Raw genomic sequence first — 15,329 nt, 5'->3', positions numbered from 1 at the left:
TGTGTCTCTCTCATTCCCTGTGCATTTTCCTTGCATTTTCCACTGCTGAATTCCTCCTAGCATTTATGTAACCCTAAATATATATTGATTTTTTAATATCGTTTCAGGCTTGCTTTCCTTTTGCCTTCAGCTTCCTTGTAAATCTCCCCGCTGCCTTTCCAATTGCCTCTTCCATTTTAATTGCATTAGAGAAGAATGCAGCTCCTCTCTCTAAATTTGCATCTTTTTGATGTGAAAACATTGGTATGAAAGGTGTCCCTCATGCTGAAACCTGATATGGAAATGGCTCTTTCTCCTCCTCCAGAGCTGGGGAGCAAAACATCAGCTCAAACACTTGTGCTGCAGATAAAGGGCACAGTGGGAGTGGGAGCAATGCAAGGGGGAAAAAGGAGGAGGAAAGGAGAGGAGGAAGGGATGGGAGAAGGAGAGAAGACAGAAAATCCTTCAAAAAACACACAGTGAAATGTTTTAGCCTTGCTGCATCTTCTGTAAACTCTCATGGAGGAACAAAGGACCAAGCTAGAAGAGTATTTAAAATAGGTACAGAAATATATCTGCATTTGGATGCTTGAAGTACTTCTGGAAATCTGCAGGTCTCAAGTCCTCAGAGTGCTGATCCATTTAATTCCTGGGAAGTTTTTATCCTTTGGGGTTTGGGTTGTTCCCCTACACTCTGTTTGTAGTGTCACCAGGTTTGTAGATGTTAAACACCACAGATTTATCTACAAAGTCCTCAAATCAAACCCTTCTTACGCCTTTTCCTTCTGTATTGTTAATTTCCTTCTGTATTGTATTGTTATACTCCAAAGAGGAGTATGAGCTTTTTTGCATGTGATCACCCTTAGAAACATAATTTGCACAAACCCCTTGTGATTCCATCCAGTGCTATAAGTGGCACCTTGGAGAAAGGTTTGAGCAAGTCAATTAATCTTTTAATTACGTGTACAAAACTCTAGCCCTGGTTTTATCCCAGTGAACAAGAAATCTCTGCTCTTGGTTGTTGTTCAGAGTGTTCTGTCTTTGTTATTCCTGAAGTTTTCGTATGCAAGAAGAGAAAAAGGCTGCAAGTTTTGGAATCACTCATTGCAGCACTGGGCAGATCCAGGAGCCAATGGAAAGTTGTGTTCCTATAAAAGGAACAATATCTGGTGGGATCCTGATTCTCCTGGAAGCTGCACTGAACTCAGATAGCTTTGAGGGACTGTCTGTGTATGACAAAACCAGGTAATTTAGAGAAGAACTAGATTCCATCTTCCCTCTGCCCTGGAAGATCCTGAGCTCAACTTCCATGACTGAGGTGGAAATTGCAGGCTGTGCCACTGCTCAGGGCATTTCTGGGATCCAGAGGAGCTGGTGTGGGCAGGGGCTGTGCTCAGCAGGGCCAGAAATGTTGGGTGCTGCTTTCCTGGGCATTCTGTTTCCAGAGGACCCACGTGGAGCTAATTTGGGTTTTCAGGCTTTAATTGAGTGATCCCTGAAGTGCAGATTCATTGAGGCCACAGCCATGTTTGGCTTTAGGCTCTCTCTGAAGCTGATTTTCATCCCACTGGTTTTACTGGTGACTTCTGGTAGGATAAAGTGTTCATTTAGTCTAAGTGTGATTTGATAAACAGCAGCAGCTCTTAGGTGTGATCACAGCCTCCTTGGCACTGTGTGTTTGGGCAAATCTCAGCTTTGCTCTGTGCAAAGCCCAAATCCTTATGGAATGGTGCCTGTTCCCAGGAGCAAACCACCCAGGTCATGGACAGGCTGAACACTTGATGGATTCCCTCCCTAAACCAGGCACTGAAAGGTACCTGGGACAGATATTTCAGCCTTCTTGTCTAGGAAATGTGAGGAAAGCTTCTTATCCTGATGAAGTGAATTCTTGGATGACATTTTTAGGGTAGCTTTAAAAACTCCTTTCAATGCTCCCCAGAGGTGTGAGGACTGAGGCTTGGCCAAGCTGTCATAAACACGTGAGGAGGAGACATTGGGGTTTATTCTAGGCTTCTGTCTAGGAAAGGGTTTGGATTTTTTCCCTTTTAAGCTTGGAAAACAGTGCTGTGTCAAGGTGTTGTTCTCTGAGCATGTTCCTTCCTGGCATTCCCTTCCAAACAGGCTTCAGTGCCTTTTCAAAGCTCTGCTGAGATTGTTTTTCTCAAAGCAGCACCACTGTTCCTCTTTTTGGAGGGTGGATTTTCCTGAGAAGCCATTCCTGCTAAAGGAACAGGAATCCATCACCAGCTAAAGAATACACCCTGTAAAATGGGGATTCTTTGTCCCTTTGGAATTATGTTTTGTGGTTCACTTATTGCTGAATTAGTTCATACTTATTTTTTATGCTGTTCTTCCCTTCCAAAATCAGGGCCAGATCCATCCTGGGATTACACAGGCAGCCTGGGAATTTTCCCTTGGTCCATATTTTGGATGTTATTCTGTGAAAACACAAACCCTGGTGAGCAGGGTTCCAAATCTGCACTGAGCTTAAATTGCTCAGTGATTTTTTTTTTCCCATTTGCTGTTTTTAGGCTCAATTTTCCCCAAAGTTACAGGATTTTTGGAACCAGAACAAGCACCAGTGCAGGTACAGGTGGATGATTAATTGTTGACTTAGAGGATAAATGAAAACTGTTTAGAGCTGAATTCAAATGAAAACCCCAAACCTAAGAACCCTCATAAAATATAATCGTAAGCCAATCAATGGCCCTTATGTTAAATTCTCATTTTCTGTGCAGGTGAAGGAGGATTCTAATTCTGGGCTAATTGTGAAGGGATGAACAAATTCAATCTGGTTTTGTGTCCCATTCCCTATTTAATCTCTCCTCTCCCATTTTCTCCTGCCCTACCACTAGCAAGGAAAGCCATTACAGTTGGGACACTCTGCAGCCTTTCTCTTGGATCTGAAATCTGCCAAGCCTGAAACTCCTGCAGGGATATTATTATTATTTTTTTAATATTGCAAAGAGCAAAAGATTGTTTGAACATTCCAGTTTTCATCCATCTCCTTTCAAAAGAAAACTCTGCTGTTCCTGATGAACAGGCCCAGTCTAGGACTGCAATATATTCACTGCTCAGGGAATTTCACCTTTAAAATAGTGCAGGAAAATAAGAAGTTAAAGGGTGGGAGGGAGCAGGGATGGGAGGGGGAGTGATGAGTGTCAGTTTAGAGGCAGCTACTTTGTCTGTACATTTCTGGAATAAAATCACATTGCTTTTCCCCCAGCAAAAACTGGGGATAGCTTTTGTGGGATTTGGGAGTTGTAGGTGAGCAGGAGCTCCCTTCCCTCCTCCTCACTGCCCTCCTCTCCTCATCTGAAGCGCAGGGAGCTGAACTGGTGTGCACTGAACTGGTCCCAGTTCACTGAGGCTGAAGGAGCAGGCAGGGAGGGAATGAAGGCTTGAAGCATTCAGTGCTTCAGCACCGACTTTCCTTTTAGCTTCAACCACATTCCCAACGGGAAGAGCGGTGTGCAAGAGCGGTGTGCAATGCCTTTGGGCTCAGTCACTGTGCTCGAGATGGCCACGGCAGCACTGCTGGGGTGTGCAGGGGGGAAAAACTAACCCTGAGGGGTTTAGGCACAGCAGCGGGACAGGGTTTGGGTGCAGGGGTGTGACCTGGGAAGGGTGGGGATCCCTGGAGCCCCGGCATGGAGAGGAGGGGCGAGGAGGTGGATGTGTGAGGGATGGGAAGGGTGAGGGATTTGTGGATTTGGGATGGAGAGGAGGTGCCCGTGTTCCAGGGTGCCCAGCACAGTCTGTCCGGGAGCAGGGGGTGCAGCTCCTTGGAACAGGGGGGCTGTGGGGACCTCTGGCACCTGGGGCAGGAGGGACACACCTGGGACAAGAGCAGGACCCCAGTGGGAACCGCGAGTGGCCTCGGGCCGGGCTGGGGGCAGCGGGGTGGGCAGGGCAGCCCTGGAGCCTGGCGGGGATCGTGCCAGCCAGGCACACTGGTACCGTGCTGTGCTGTGCCGTGCTGTGCCAGCCTGGCACGCGGCTGTCCTGGTGCTGTGCCAGCCTGAACACCAGTGCTGTGCTGTGCTGTGCTGTGCTGTGCCGTGCCGTGCCGTTCCACACCAGCCTGCACGCCGGTCCCGCGCTGCCTGGCACGGTGCTGTGCCAGCCTCACACACCGGCTATCACCGTGCCGTGCCAGCCCGAACGCTGGCGCTGTGCTGTGCTGTGCTGTGCCAGCCTCGCGTGCCAGGTGTGCTGGTGCCGTGCCGTGCCAGCCTGCTCTCTGCTACTGTGCCGTGCAGTGCCAGTCCCACACGCTGCTGCCGTGCCGTGCCGCGCCGTGCCATTCAGCCTGCACATCGGTACCACACTGCCCAGTGCTACGCTGTGCCAACCCTGCACGCTGGTACCGTGCCGGGCCGTGCCGTGCTGTGCCGTGCCACCCTCTACACTGGTGCCGTGCCGTGCCACTTCACTCCTGTACTCTGGTACCGTGCTGTGCTGTGCCGTGCCAGCCCTGCCCGCCGGTCCCACACTGCCCGGTGCCGTGCCATGTCCCCCTGCACACTGCTACGGTGCTGCCCGGTGCCGTGCCAGCCCCGCACGCCCATGCCAGCCGTGCCGTACCGTGCTGTGCCGTGCCGTGCCGTGCCAGCCCCTGCGCCGTGTGCCGGTGCCGCCCCGCCGTGCCCGCGGCTGCGGGGCTGGAACCGGGGCCGGGATGCAGCGGAGCATCCCCGAGCATTCCCGAGCACCCCGAGTATCCCCGAGCACCCCGAGCACGCCCGAGCGAGCCTCCCCGGGCTGTGCCGCAGGCGCTGCCCGTGCCTGGCGATCGCCGCCGCTCCGGGCACACCGTTCGCACCGGGCAGCAGCTCCAGAGGCGCATCCCTTCGGGAAGGGACACCCGTGCCCGGCGCACGGCGGGAAGGGCACAGGGCTTGGGGCTAGGGCCGTGTAAAAATCGTCCCCGCTGTCGCCTCCCTCCCGCACCTCCCGGCGCGCCCGCGGTTCCGCACAAAGGAGCCGCCGCAGCCGCGCACTCACCTGCTCCGGCCACATCCTCGGGGGTCCCCGGGGGCTGTGCCGGGGGGTGGCAGCCCGCGCTGGCGGCCCCGAGCCCGGGGGTGGCCCGTGGTGGCCCCGGAGCCCGCGGCTGGCCGGCAGCGCGGTGGTGCCGCAGCTGCAGCGAGGCTGGAAGAGCTCCGCACCCCCTCGGCGGCACTCTCTGAGCCCAGCCAAATTTGTCAACTTTATTTAGGGGGAAGAATGGATCACATGGGGAGCTTCACCGAACGGGGAGGAGCGTGGCGGTGCAGAATCAGGTCACTAACATAAAGCCGGAGTTAGTCACGGCCACAGCGGCGATAGTGCGAGCGTGAGCCAGGCGGAGAGAGCAGCCTGAGACAAAGGCAGGAGATGCTGATGGGAATTCAGCGCTTCTCTTCTCTTCCCTTATCTGTGCCATTAAGCAGGGTAATTTCGAGCTCCTTTCATCGGGCGAGTTTTCCCAATCAAGTAGGAAATGGAGTGCAATGTGAGAGAAATGTTTTCAGCTTCCAAGTGCTTTTGAGCACATTCATCCTGGCTGTCGAGCATTTCTACAGCCTTTTCTTTCCACATTTCTGTCTCTGTCCTGCTGTGCTGTATTGATTCAACCCCAGAGAAAAGGATGCCACAGACCCATTCCAAAGCATCCACATCCAACAGTCCAGCTTGAATATTTGTCTCCAATCTCTGATTTACATCTCCTGCTCTGACAAAGGCTGGAGGCTGCTGCCTGATCCCTATTGTCCCACTGGCTGAGGAATCATTGTGGAATTGAGTTTCTGCAGCACCTTTTCCTGCTCTTTCTCATCCATTAATGGCTGGCAAAACTCCCAAGCACAGGTAACTCAAAAACTGTCCCTGCTTGCTGCCAGGACCGCAGCAGGATCTGTGTGACTTTTAATATCATTGTTTATTTAATCAACACACATTCCAAAAAAGCTGCGAAGGGTTTAGGTTATTCAGAGGCCAAAACTCAAGTGTGGATTCCGAAGTGTGGATCCCTAAATACACACAAATCTTGTGAAGGAGTGGGCCTGACTTTTATAGGTGCTAAGCAACTGTTCTTCTGCATTTCCATCTGCGTTGAAGTCACATCCCACCCTCTGCCACCTTCCTCATGTCCACACGCTGAGCAAGAAATCAGCTTTGGAAACTAGGCTAGCTCCTTCCTCTGCTGCCAGGAGCTTTCTGCCCAAAGGAAGCTCCATCCTGCCCCAAAGAGCTCCATCCTCAAGCAGGGTAGCTGAGGGAATTGGGAATTAGGGACTTGCTGAAGGAAGCCAGGAGGCCTGATGTGTCCAGTGAGGATAAAAGCCCAGGGGAAGGAGGGAAGCTGTTTGCTGCAGCCAAAAACGGCTCAAGCAGCCATGAACAAGTGGCAGCTGCCTCCAGAGGGACTTCCCTCCCTCCCTCCAGTTTGCAGAAAATCACCCAGCTTTGGCTCCTACAGGCTGCAACAGACAAAATGTTGATTCTTGGCAACTTCTTAATGAAGCCTCTGGATCAGGGATGATGGAAATGAGGATATCAAGCCAGGAAAACAACCTTCCCATCAGGGTGCACTGAGAGGCCAAGCTGGATCCCTCGGTGTCAGGGCAGTCCTGGGTGGAGCAGAACTTCCCATTCCTCACTTTCCTCTCCACCAAAGGGGAGGGAGAATTGCAGCTACCACTGGTTCTTTTGTAGGGCAATCAATGAGTGCAGAAAAAGCCTTTTGCATCCTTACTACAACACAGACAGGCTGCAAACACAGCCAGCACTTCCCTGGGCTGGACACAGGGAAAATGGGATTTTTTCCAGCTGGGCTGGAGATAAATCTGGGGTTTGTTACCTGGAGACTGAGCTTGGTGTGGAACTTCCCTTTGGAGTATGCAGAGGGCTGGATTTCAGCACAGACAGGATCCATCCCTCTGCACAGGCAGCTCCAGAAATTGGGGTTATTTTTTGACAATCTCTCTGTATTGCCAGGTAAATACAAACCAGACAGAGGCTTCTACAGCCCTGGTTGCCCCTTATTTATATTTGGTCCCCAAGTCCTTTGCCCCTGGCTGACTGAAGTTTTCTGTCTCCTGCATTTCATACAACTTTCCTTTTATATTTTTGTACAGTGCTTCTTGCTGAAGTGTCTGATGTCAACTGAAAAAGCTATATATAATGTGTGTGTCTAAATGCATATTTATATAAATGCACACATCTACATATGCAGAGACCTGGCAATACAAATTCCTCCCCGTTTGCCTTGGTGTGAGTGTGAGGGGAGCTTTTCCTCTGCTTCTATTACATTTGACTCTCCCCAACATTGTGCCAATGCTCTAAGCCCACAAGGAATGGCTGCAAAGACTTTAATATATTTTTATGCCACATTTAATCTTTTCTTCCAGTGCCTGTTCTTAATCCACTATGACTAATACACTCCAATTCCTCACACTATCAGATTTGCCACTTCCTGAATCTCCTCTATTTTAAGGAGTGCAACAGGTCAGGAATTGTACCAATAATTGGGAGGTTGTGGCTCTCGGTGAGCTGCTGGCCAGTGACAGGGACAGTGTTGCTATGGCACAGCTCTGTCTCCTCCAGGAAAACTCACAATTCCCAGAAAATCAGTGCTCCAGGATTTCAGTAAGAATTTAGGAAGGAATTCCTGGCTGGGAGGGTGGGGAGGGGCTGGGATAGAATTCCCAGAGAAGCTGTGGCTGTCCCTGGATCTCTGGCAGTGTCCAAGGCCAGGCTGGACAGGGCTTGGAGCAACCTGGGACAGTGGAAGGTGTTGGAACAAAATGAGCTTTAAGGTTCCTTCCAACCCAAACCATCCCAGGATTCTACAATTTAGACCAAAATATCTCTGGACAGGAATGCTGCTCCAAGTCCATGGGCACCATCAGAAACACCATGGAATGTTCTGACACAAATCCAAGGCCTAGAAGAAAAATGAACATCTGTAACTCCTTGGAATTTCTTCAAGCTTCAAAAAACAGCCCCAAAGCTTCTTTCCCAGCCTGCTCTGAGACAATCCTTATTCCTCCTGGGGAATTCCCTGGTGTCCCAGTCAGATTGCTGATGTTTCCATCGCTGCTTCTAGTTTAAATGTTCTAATTAGTAATTTTTCCTGCTTTAATCCATCACTGTTTGTGATGGATTAAATTTGTGAGAGAAAGGACAATCTGGAAGCCAGAGAAGCTGTGGCTGCCCCTGGATCCCTGCAAGTGTCCAAGGCCAGGTTGGATGGAGCTTGCAGCAACCTGGGATAGTGGATCTCACCTTGGAGCAGAGACTAAGGAATGTGGCTTTTCCTTAATCAGATCTGAGCAGGGAGGCACTAAAACCAGAATTATTAAAAGCAAATTTTCCCATCAACACCAGGCCATCAAATTCCTCCTCATTGGCTAAAGTTATAAATATTGACTGCAGGGGAAGAGCAAAATTTAGAGGCAAAGAGAGTGAAATGAAAGCTCATCATGCAGAAAGTTTGTGTGGCGTTGTTCTTCCCTTCCATCTTCAGCGGAAGGTTTGCTTTTATTAGGAGAGATAAAATTTACTTAATAAAAAAAAATCAGTTAAGAGCCTATCCCTGGGTGAATTGATAATGTAAAAGTGGCTTAGCCAGCACTGCTGATTTATCAGCCTCACGAATTTTAATTGCATTCAGCCTGATCAGGAAATGTGGAATGAGGTTTGAGATTTCCGAGGCATTGTTAGAATTATCAGACTGCTCCCCTACCTGAGATGGCTCCTGAAGAAGACTGACACTTCCTGAATTCTTTATTCCAGGAGGAAGGCAGGCAGGAGGGGCAGGCAGGAGTACCTAAACTACATAAACCTGAAGAATTGATTAGGAATTTGTGCCTTTAAATTCCTAATTAATCTGCCATTTTGGGAGAGTAAGGAGAAATCCAGGAGAACTGAGAGACATTACAGATAATATTAACAGACAGAGATGCTGCTGGAAATGCTGCTGTACAGAGCACAGCATTCCCCTGTGGAATTCAGTGCTGCAGGTGTGCACTGAGGTTTGAAAGGATTCAGAATCCTTGAAGGATTTCTGGGAAGGTGCAGTGTCCTTGTGGGAATGTGAGCATCCAGAGCTGCCAGCCGTGCCTCTGATCATGGCCTGGGGCTGTCAGACACACACTGCTCAGCACAGGAAAGAGGAATTCCCCTCTGGGCCACATGGCCTGGATTCCTTTTTCTCTCTGTGTGTAACAGCAGTTCCAGAAGCAGCTGGGAGTGCCCAGTGTCAGCAGCTGGGGCTGCACAAACAACGTTTGATCCCAAAGAGAGATTTTTGTTTTCCTGCCAGGAAACACTTCTGCTCTCCGGTGTGCTGGGTGAGGAATCAATTCAGCTTCGGCACCAGCAACAGAAATCTGGATTTTCCCCTGAGGTCAATCCTTCTACAGAACATATCTACAGAAATTCCCAGTCCTGGTGACTGGAGAGAGAGCTGATGCCAGATCAAAAATCTCCTGGAAAAGGCTTGGATCAAAGGATGAACATTCTGGGAATGAGGTGCAGGTAGGACAGCAAGATCTTGTTTCCAGTGCTGGATTGCCAAGGGCAGCTAGAGCAGCTGAGGTGTCCTTTGAAATGACCCTGGGGAATCCCAGAATAGATCCCTGCCAGCACCAGCCCTGTCATTTCTGGAATTCCCTCCTATTGCCTCCCATCTCGCCTGGAGCACTGCTCAGTCTGCACACCAGCCTGTCTCTGGCAGTGTCTCCAGCCCTGGAAGAGCTCAGTGCTCTCCCAGGTGGCTCCAGGAGCTGCACACACCTGCTGGGGCTGGGATCCTTCTTCCCATCTCTGGTTGCCTTTGACCATGGGAATGCAGCAGCTTTTGGAACACAGGACTGTTCAGACTGAGGGCAGAGCTGAGGGCAGCAGTTCTGTGGATCCCTGGCAGTGTCCAAGGCCAGGCTGGATGGGACTTGGAGCAACCTGGGACAGTGGAAGGTGTCCCTGCCATGGCAGGGGTGGCACTGGATGAGCTTTAAGGTCCTTCCATCCCAAACCATTCTGGGATTCTGTGACAGTGTGTGTCCCTGTGGTTCCCATTTCCCTGTGCATCCATCTCTGCTCTCTCATCCCAAAAGATCCTGCTCTGTGCTCTGCTCCCTCAGCCCTCATTGCCACTGTCAGTGTCCCAAATTCCACCCCCTGCCCTGTTCCCTCCTGTTTCCCATTCCTGCTGAGGCCACGTGGCTCTGTCCCTCTGAGCTGGAGGCAGCTGTAGGGACAGGGAAGCATCCCACCCCAGTGCCAGACCTCGTGTCCCTTGGCTTTATTCTCAGCTCTTCTGTTCCTGAGGTTCCCTCACCTTTTTCCTGTCCCTCAGTCATTCCATGGACATTTCCCAGCCCTGCATTTCCTTCCTTCCTTCCTTCCTTCCTTCCTTCCTTCCTTCCTTCCTTCCTTCCTTCCTTCCTTCCTTCCTTCCTTCCTTCCTTCCTTCCTTCCTTCCTTCCTTCCTTCCTTCCTTCCTTCCTTCCTTCCTTCCTTCCTTCCTTCCTTCCTTCCTTCCGTCCTTCCTTCCTCCCTCCCTTCCTCCCTCCCTCCCTCCCTCCCTCCCTCCCTCCCTCCCTCCCTCTGAGGTGTTGCTGCCTCTCATCCTGAAGGGTGCCACTGAAAGCTTCGGGAATGATGGAATTCATCAGCATCAGGAAGTCTTTTCCCTCTTTATTTAAATTTCCCCAACTTTGGCCAAGGTGTCAGTGCAGGACAGTCTGGGAATTGCTCAGGAATTTCAAGGGCAGCCTGTGGGAATAAACTGCTGCAAGTCAAGGCAGATGGAATCCCCTTCAGAGGGCAGCTGGGGGGAGAATTCCAATGTAGGAATTGAGGAATCTTCCCTCTGGAAGCTCAGGAGCCCAGGTTCCCTAGGGCACAGCATATCCCAAATCCCAAGCATCTGCAGATTCCATCTGCACAGAGCAGGGTCAGAGGGGGCCTGGGGGGATGGGAAACTGGGATTTTGGCAGCCTGAGGTGGGGTGAGGGTAGCCCAGGGATGATCAGGAAGGAGACTGGGAGTGGGAGGGAAATTCCTCAAGGATTTTGTAAAGCTGTGGAGTCAGTATGGATGGGAAGAGTGGGAAAGGTGTTCCTTACCTGAGGGATTCTTTAGGGACATTACTTAGGGAATTTGCTTCTCCAGGATGGGGAGGAGCTGCCTGGGGAGGGTCTGGGAGGGAAGCAGCTGGAACTGGGAGCTGATCCAGCAGTGAGTGCAGAGAGGAGAACACAATGTGGACCTGACGGCATCTGGTGAGGGAAAGGGGAAAGAAAATGGGCTGAAGAATCAGAAGTGAGGCAGGACTGGAGCAGCTTGGCACTGCTGGGGAGGAATGGGGCCTGAAGGAAATAGGATCTGGGCTCTGATCACCTCCCCCCACATCCTCTGGGGGAACAGGGATCCCCTGCCATCCCCTACATCCCAGCTGGAACAATCCCACAGGGCCTCAGCCCTCCCTGCCCTGGGCACACAAAATTCAGCAGCTCAGGGATCAGCTGGGAGCCTGGAGGCTTTGCTGCCCAAGACTCTGACTCTCCCACCCAGCTCCAGTGGCTTCAGGAGTGTGGGAATACAGAGCAAAGGGATTTAAGGTGCAGGATGGAAGGAGCTGAGGCCCAGGAGCAGTGGGATGTTGCTCTGGGTGGAAGGAGAGCACTCAGCCCCTTCTCCTGGTGCTCAGAGGAGCTTCTCCCTCTCCTCCCCTGATTTTGGGCTCTGACCCCTGAGCCTTTGGGCTCGTGGCTCTGGGGTCATTTATCTGGTGATATCCACACCCCATGGCTCTCACTGCAGCCTTGGAAACTCGACTGAATCTCTGCCTTCACCATTCTGAGGCCAAGCTGCTGCAAACGGAGCCTTTTCCAGCTTCATTAAGGGAATGCTCCCCATTTTTCAGGTTGAGGGGGATCTGATCTGCCAGAGCATCCTGTGCTCAGAGCTGCAGCATTCAAAGCCCCTCATAACTCTCAGCACTCAATAAAAAGCGTGATCTCATTTCCTTAATTGGATAACCCAAATTAATGGACACTTTTACAACACAGCAACTTCCTAATCATTTTCTCACCAGTCAGTCGAGATAAAACTGGGACAAGAAGTGAATCAAAAACGTATTTGTAATGTGAACCTTGGAAAAACCAGGACTAAATTAACAATCTGTGCTCAAAGTAGAACCTGATTTTGGTGAAGTAAAGTGGGTTAAACGAAGCAGAGACAAAATGATCTTGTTCTGCAATAAGACATTCAATCAGGGAATTGTTCAGCTGTTTCTCAGTAACCCCTGAGGAGGGGAGGCACCAGCAATGGGCTGCACGCTGAACAACAGCAGAAAACAGAGCTGGAAGAGCTGCTCATTAATTTAGAATCTCCACCCTCCCCGCTGAGCCAGGCAAGGGTCCTGCAGGCAAACCAGCAGGTGCTCCTGTGAGTGGAGGTGGCACAGGAAATTCCAAATTCCATCGAGGATCACACCTCAATCCTGGAATTTCTGCCCTCTGGACTATCTGCCTGAGCGTTTCTGCTCAGGTTCTTTAAGCTGCAATACTGTGTGTAAGGCAGAGCAGTGTTGTTTGGGACTCGAGCTGGGTGGGCTCCAGGCAGTGCTGTTTTCACACTCCTGCTGTCACGGCTCCGAGGGAGGAGCAGCTGGTGTGCTAAAGCAAGGGATGGACTTTGAAATGCTGCAGGGTTAGGAACTGCGGGGTTGGAGGCAGTGATTGACACCAACGGCAGCTTTTCTGGCTGCTCCTCTCCTCCCACTGCTCTCCCCACTCTATTTTCTGCAGCAAAGTGTAAACATTTGCTGGGAGCTGTTTGGTGGCTCTGCTCTGCCAGTGGTCCTGCAGTGACTTCGAGGTGGCTTGGTGGCTCCTCTGTCCTTAAATACAAATTTGGGGTCTTCAGTTGTCAGCTCTGAGCCCAGTGTGGGGCTGGGGAGCAGAATTGGGTGAAGTGGGGAGCAGAACTGGGTGAACTGGGGAGCAGAACTGGGTGAACTAACTGGGGAAGCAGAACTGGGTGAAGTGGGCTCTGCTGTGGTGTTTGGGCCAGCCCAGAGCCCAGCTCCCACCCTGACCCCCTGTGGGATGGATAAAGGCAAACTCCAGTATTTGGGATCATTATTAATATGGACAGGTGCAGGTTGGGCTGCAGGAAACAGGGCTGGGAAATAGGAACCTGTGGGGTTTCATTATTTCCTCCGAAACAAATGAGGTTTTAATCCATCTCCTTAGTTAAGGACATTCTAATCTTAGAGCCATTCTGTTGTGTTTCTTCAGAGTGTAAATGAGAAGTGAGTCTTTTCATCTCCTAATCTGGACACAAAAGCAAGAGCAGGAGGTTTAACTCCCTGAGGAGACCATGAGATCTAACCCTGCAGTGAGGCCTGAAAATCAATGACTAATGCTTTAGGGGTTTTAATTAATCTCCCATTTACTAATGAGGGATCAGTGGTCAAAGAGCTTCTCCAGGGTCATTGCTGGCAGTGAGTCCAAGGAGCAGGAAGAGTCAAGCAGGAATGTTCTGCCCAGCACCCAGCACTGGCTGTGGCTGAATCTGTGGGGTGGGAGGTTTGTCCTCCTCTGGTAGGGTTTAATCATTTCTGAGCAAACCTTCCAGTGCCTAAAGGGGCTCCAGGAGAGCTGGAGAGGGACTGGGGACAAGGGATGGAGGGACAGGACACAGGGAATGGCTTCCCACTGCCAGAGGGCAGGGATGGATGGGATGTTGGGAAGGAATTCCTGGCTGTGAGGGTGGGCAGGCCCTGGAATAGAATTCCCAGAGAAGCTGTGGCTGCCCCTGGATCCCTGGCAGTGTCCAAGGCCAGGTTGGATACGGCTTGGAGTGACCTGGGACAGTGGAAGGTGTCCCTGCCATGGCAGGAGAGGGATGGATGAGCTTTAAGGTCCTTCCAACCCAAACCATTCCAGGATTCCATGATAAAACAATCCTGGAAGCACACCCAGCTTTGGATGATGGTGACATCACTGAGACAGCTCTTACTGGAATGGGATGAGAACTGAGGGAGCACTGCTCCCTGACCTGGAACAAACACCCAGATGTTCCCTTTTAGAGTGTCCTTGGGGATGTTTCCTGTCCCTGTTCCTTGCCTTTGGATGAGGGATCTGGGCAGTCAATCCCTGATGGCAGCAGCAGCCTCGGGGCTGTCAAGAGACAGGAATGAAAAATACAGCCTGAGAGAGGAGGTTTGGAAAGTCCTAGATTGCAGGTGCTCCCTTGGGATGATCTGTGGGCACAAATATCCCCAAAAAAGAGCTGTTCTTGGGAAGGGCTGTCCCCCTGAGCCATGTCCTGCCAGTGGGAGTTTACAAAGAGCTCCCACAGGGATGTGGAAGCAATCAGAAGAGGCTCTGATGGAGCAGCACAGGCTCTGCCAGCAGCATTCCAGCACAGTGCTTCTTCCCAATATTTTCCCTGGTTTGCCTCATTCCCAGCACACAGTGGGATGAATGTCGAGTTTCAGCCCTGTGGAAGAGGCACCGGCTGAAGGCTGCTGATGGGATGTTGGGAACAGACCAAAGAACTCTCTGACATCTCACTGCTGCAGGGCTGGAGCTGTGCCCAAGGTCACTCAGCCACCCCTCAGTGCCACCCCACCTTCCTGAGGAGGGGATTTTGGGAGCAGGGGTACATTTAGTTCCTGGGGAGGGTTTTTTAGGAGCAGGGGTGCATTTTCATCCCCCACTGTGTGAGTCACCAGGTGCTCTGCACTGAGCCACACTGATCTCTTCTCTTAGTCACAAGGGGTTGCTTAAGGAGACTGTTGCTGTTCCTTTGTTCTCTCCACTCTTTTCTTCCCCAAACACGATTTCCTCGGAGCTTTTCTGAAATTTGGTTTCAACTGACCAAGTTACAGAGCCACGGAATGGGTTTTTTTTGGAAGGGACCTTAAAGCTCATCCAGTTCCACCTTTGTAATAGGAATTTCAAGATCATGAGATTACAGAGTGGTTTGGGTTGGAAGGACCTTAAAGCCCATCCAGTGCCACCCCTGCCATGGCAGGGACACCTTCCACTGTCCCAGGCTGCTGCAAGCCCTGTCCAGCATGCCTGGGATATTCCAGGGATCCAGGGGCAAATCCCACCTCTCTGGGCAGAGCTAAGGAAACACAAGTGAAAATACAAAATGGGCCAAGCCTGGCTGTTCCTGAAGGAGGGATGGGAGGACACCTGAGCCCTGCATTCCAGTGTGATTCCCACTGGGAATCTCCACGTTCTTCCTGCTGTGGGATCCATGCGCACAGCTGCAGTAGGATTTTTGTGTTCAGCTCCTACACCGTGTGAAGTTTTCCTTGCACAGCACTACCTGTCACCCTT

General features: G+C 51.2%; 1 long non-coding RNA gene across 1 annotated transcript in view; it reads right to left on the bottom strand.

Moving 5' to 3' along the window:
* The window catches only part of LOC146437246 (uncharacterized), a 103,368-nt gene that overhangs the window by 5,536 nt on the left and 82,503 nt on the right, over nt 1-15,329 (bottom strand). The window lies entirely within an intron of this gene.

The sequence above is a fragment of the Lichenostomus cassidix genome, chromosome 4A (genome assembly GCF_008360975.1).
Source record: "Lichenostomus cassidix isolate B80296 chromosome 4A, HeHo_3.0, whole genome shotgun sequence".
Classification (NCBI taxonomy): Eukaryota; Metazoa; Chordata; class Aves; order Passeriformes; family Meliphagidae; genus Lichenostomus; species Lichenostomus cassidix.
The sequence above is the reverse complement of the archived record's forward strand: the minus strand, read 5'-3'. Positions and strand labels throughout refer to the sequence as shown.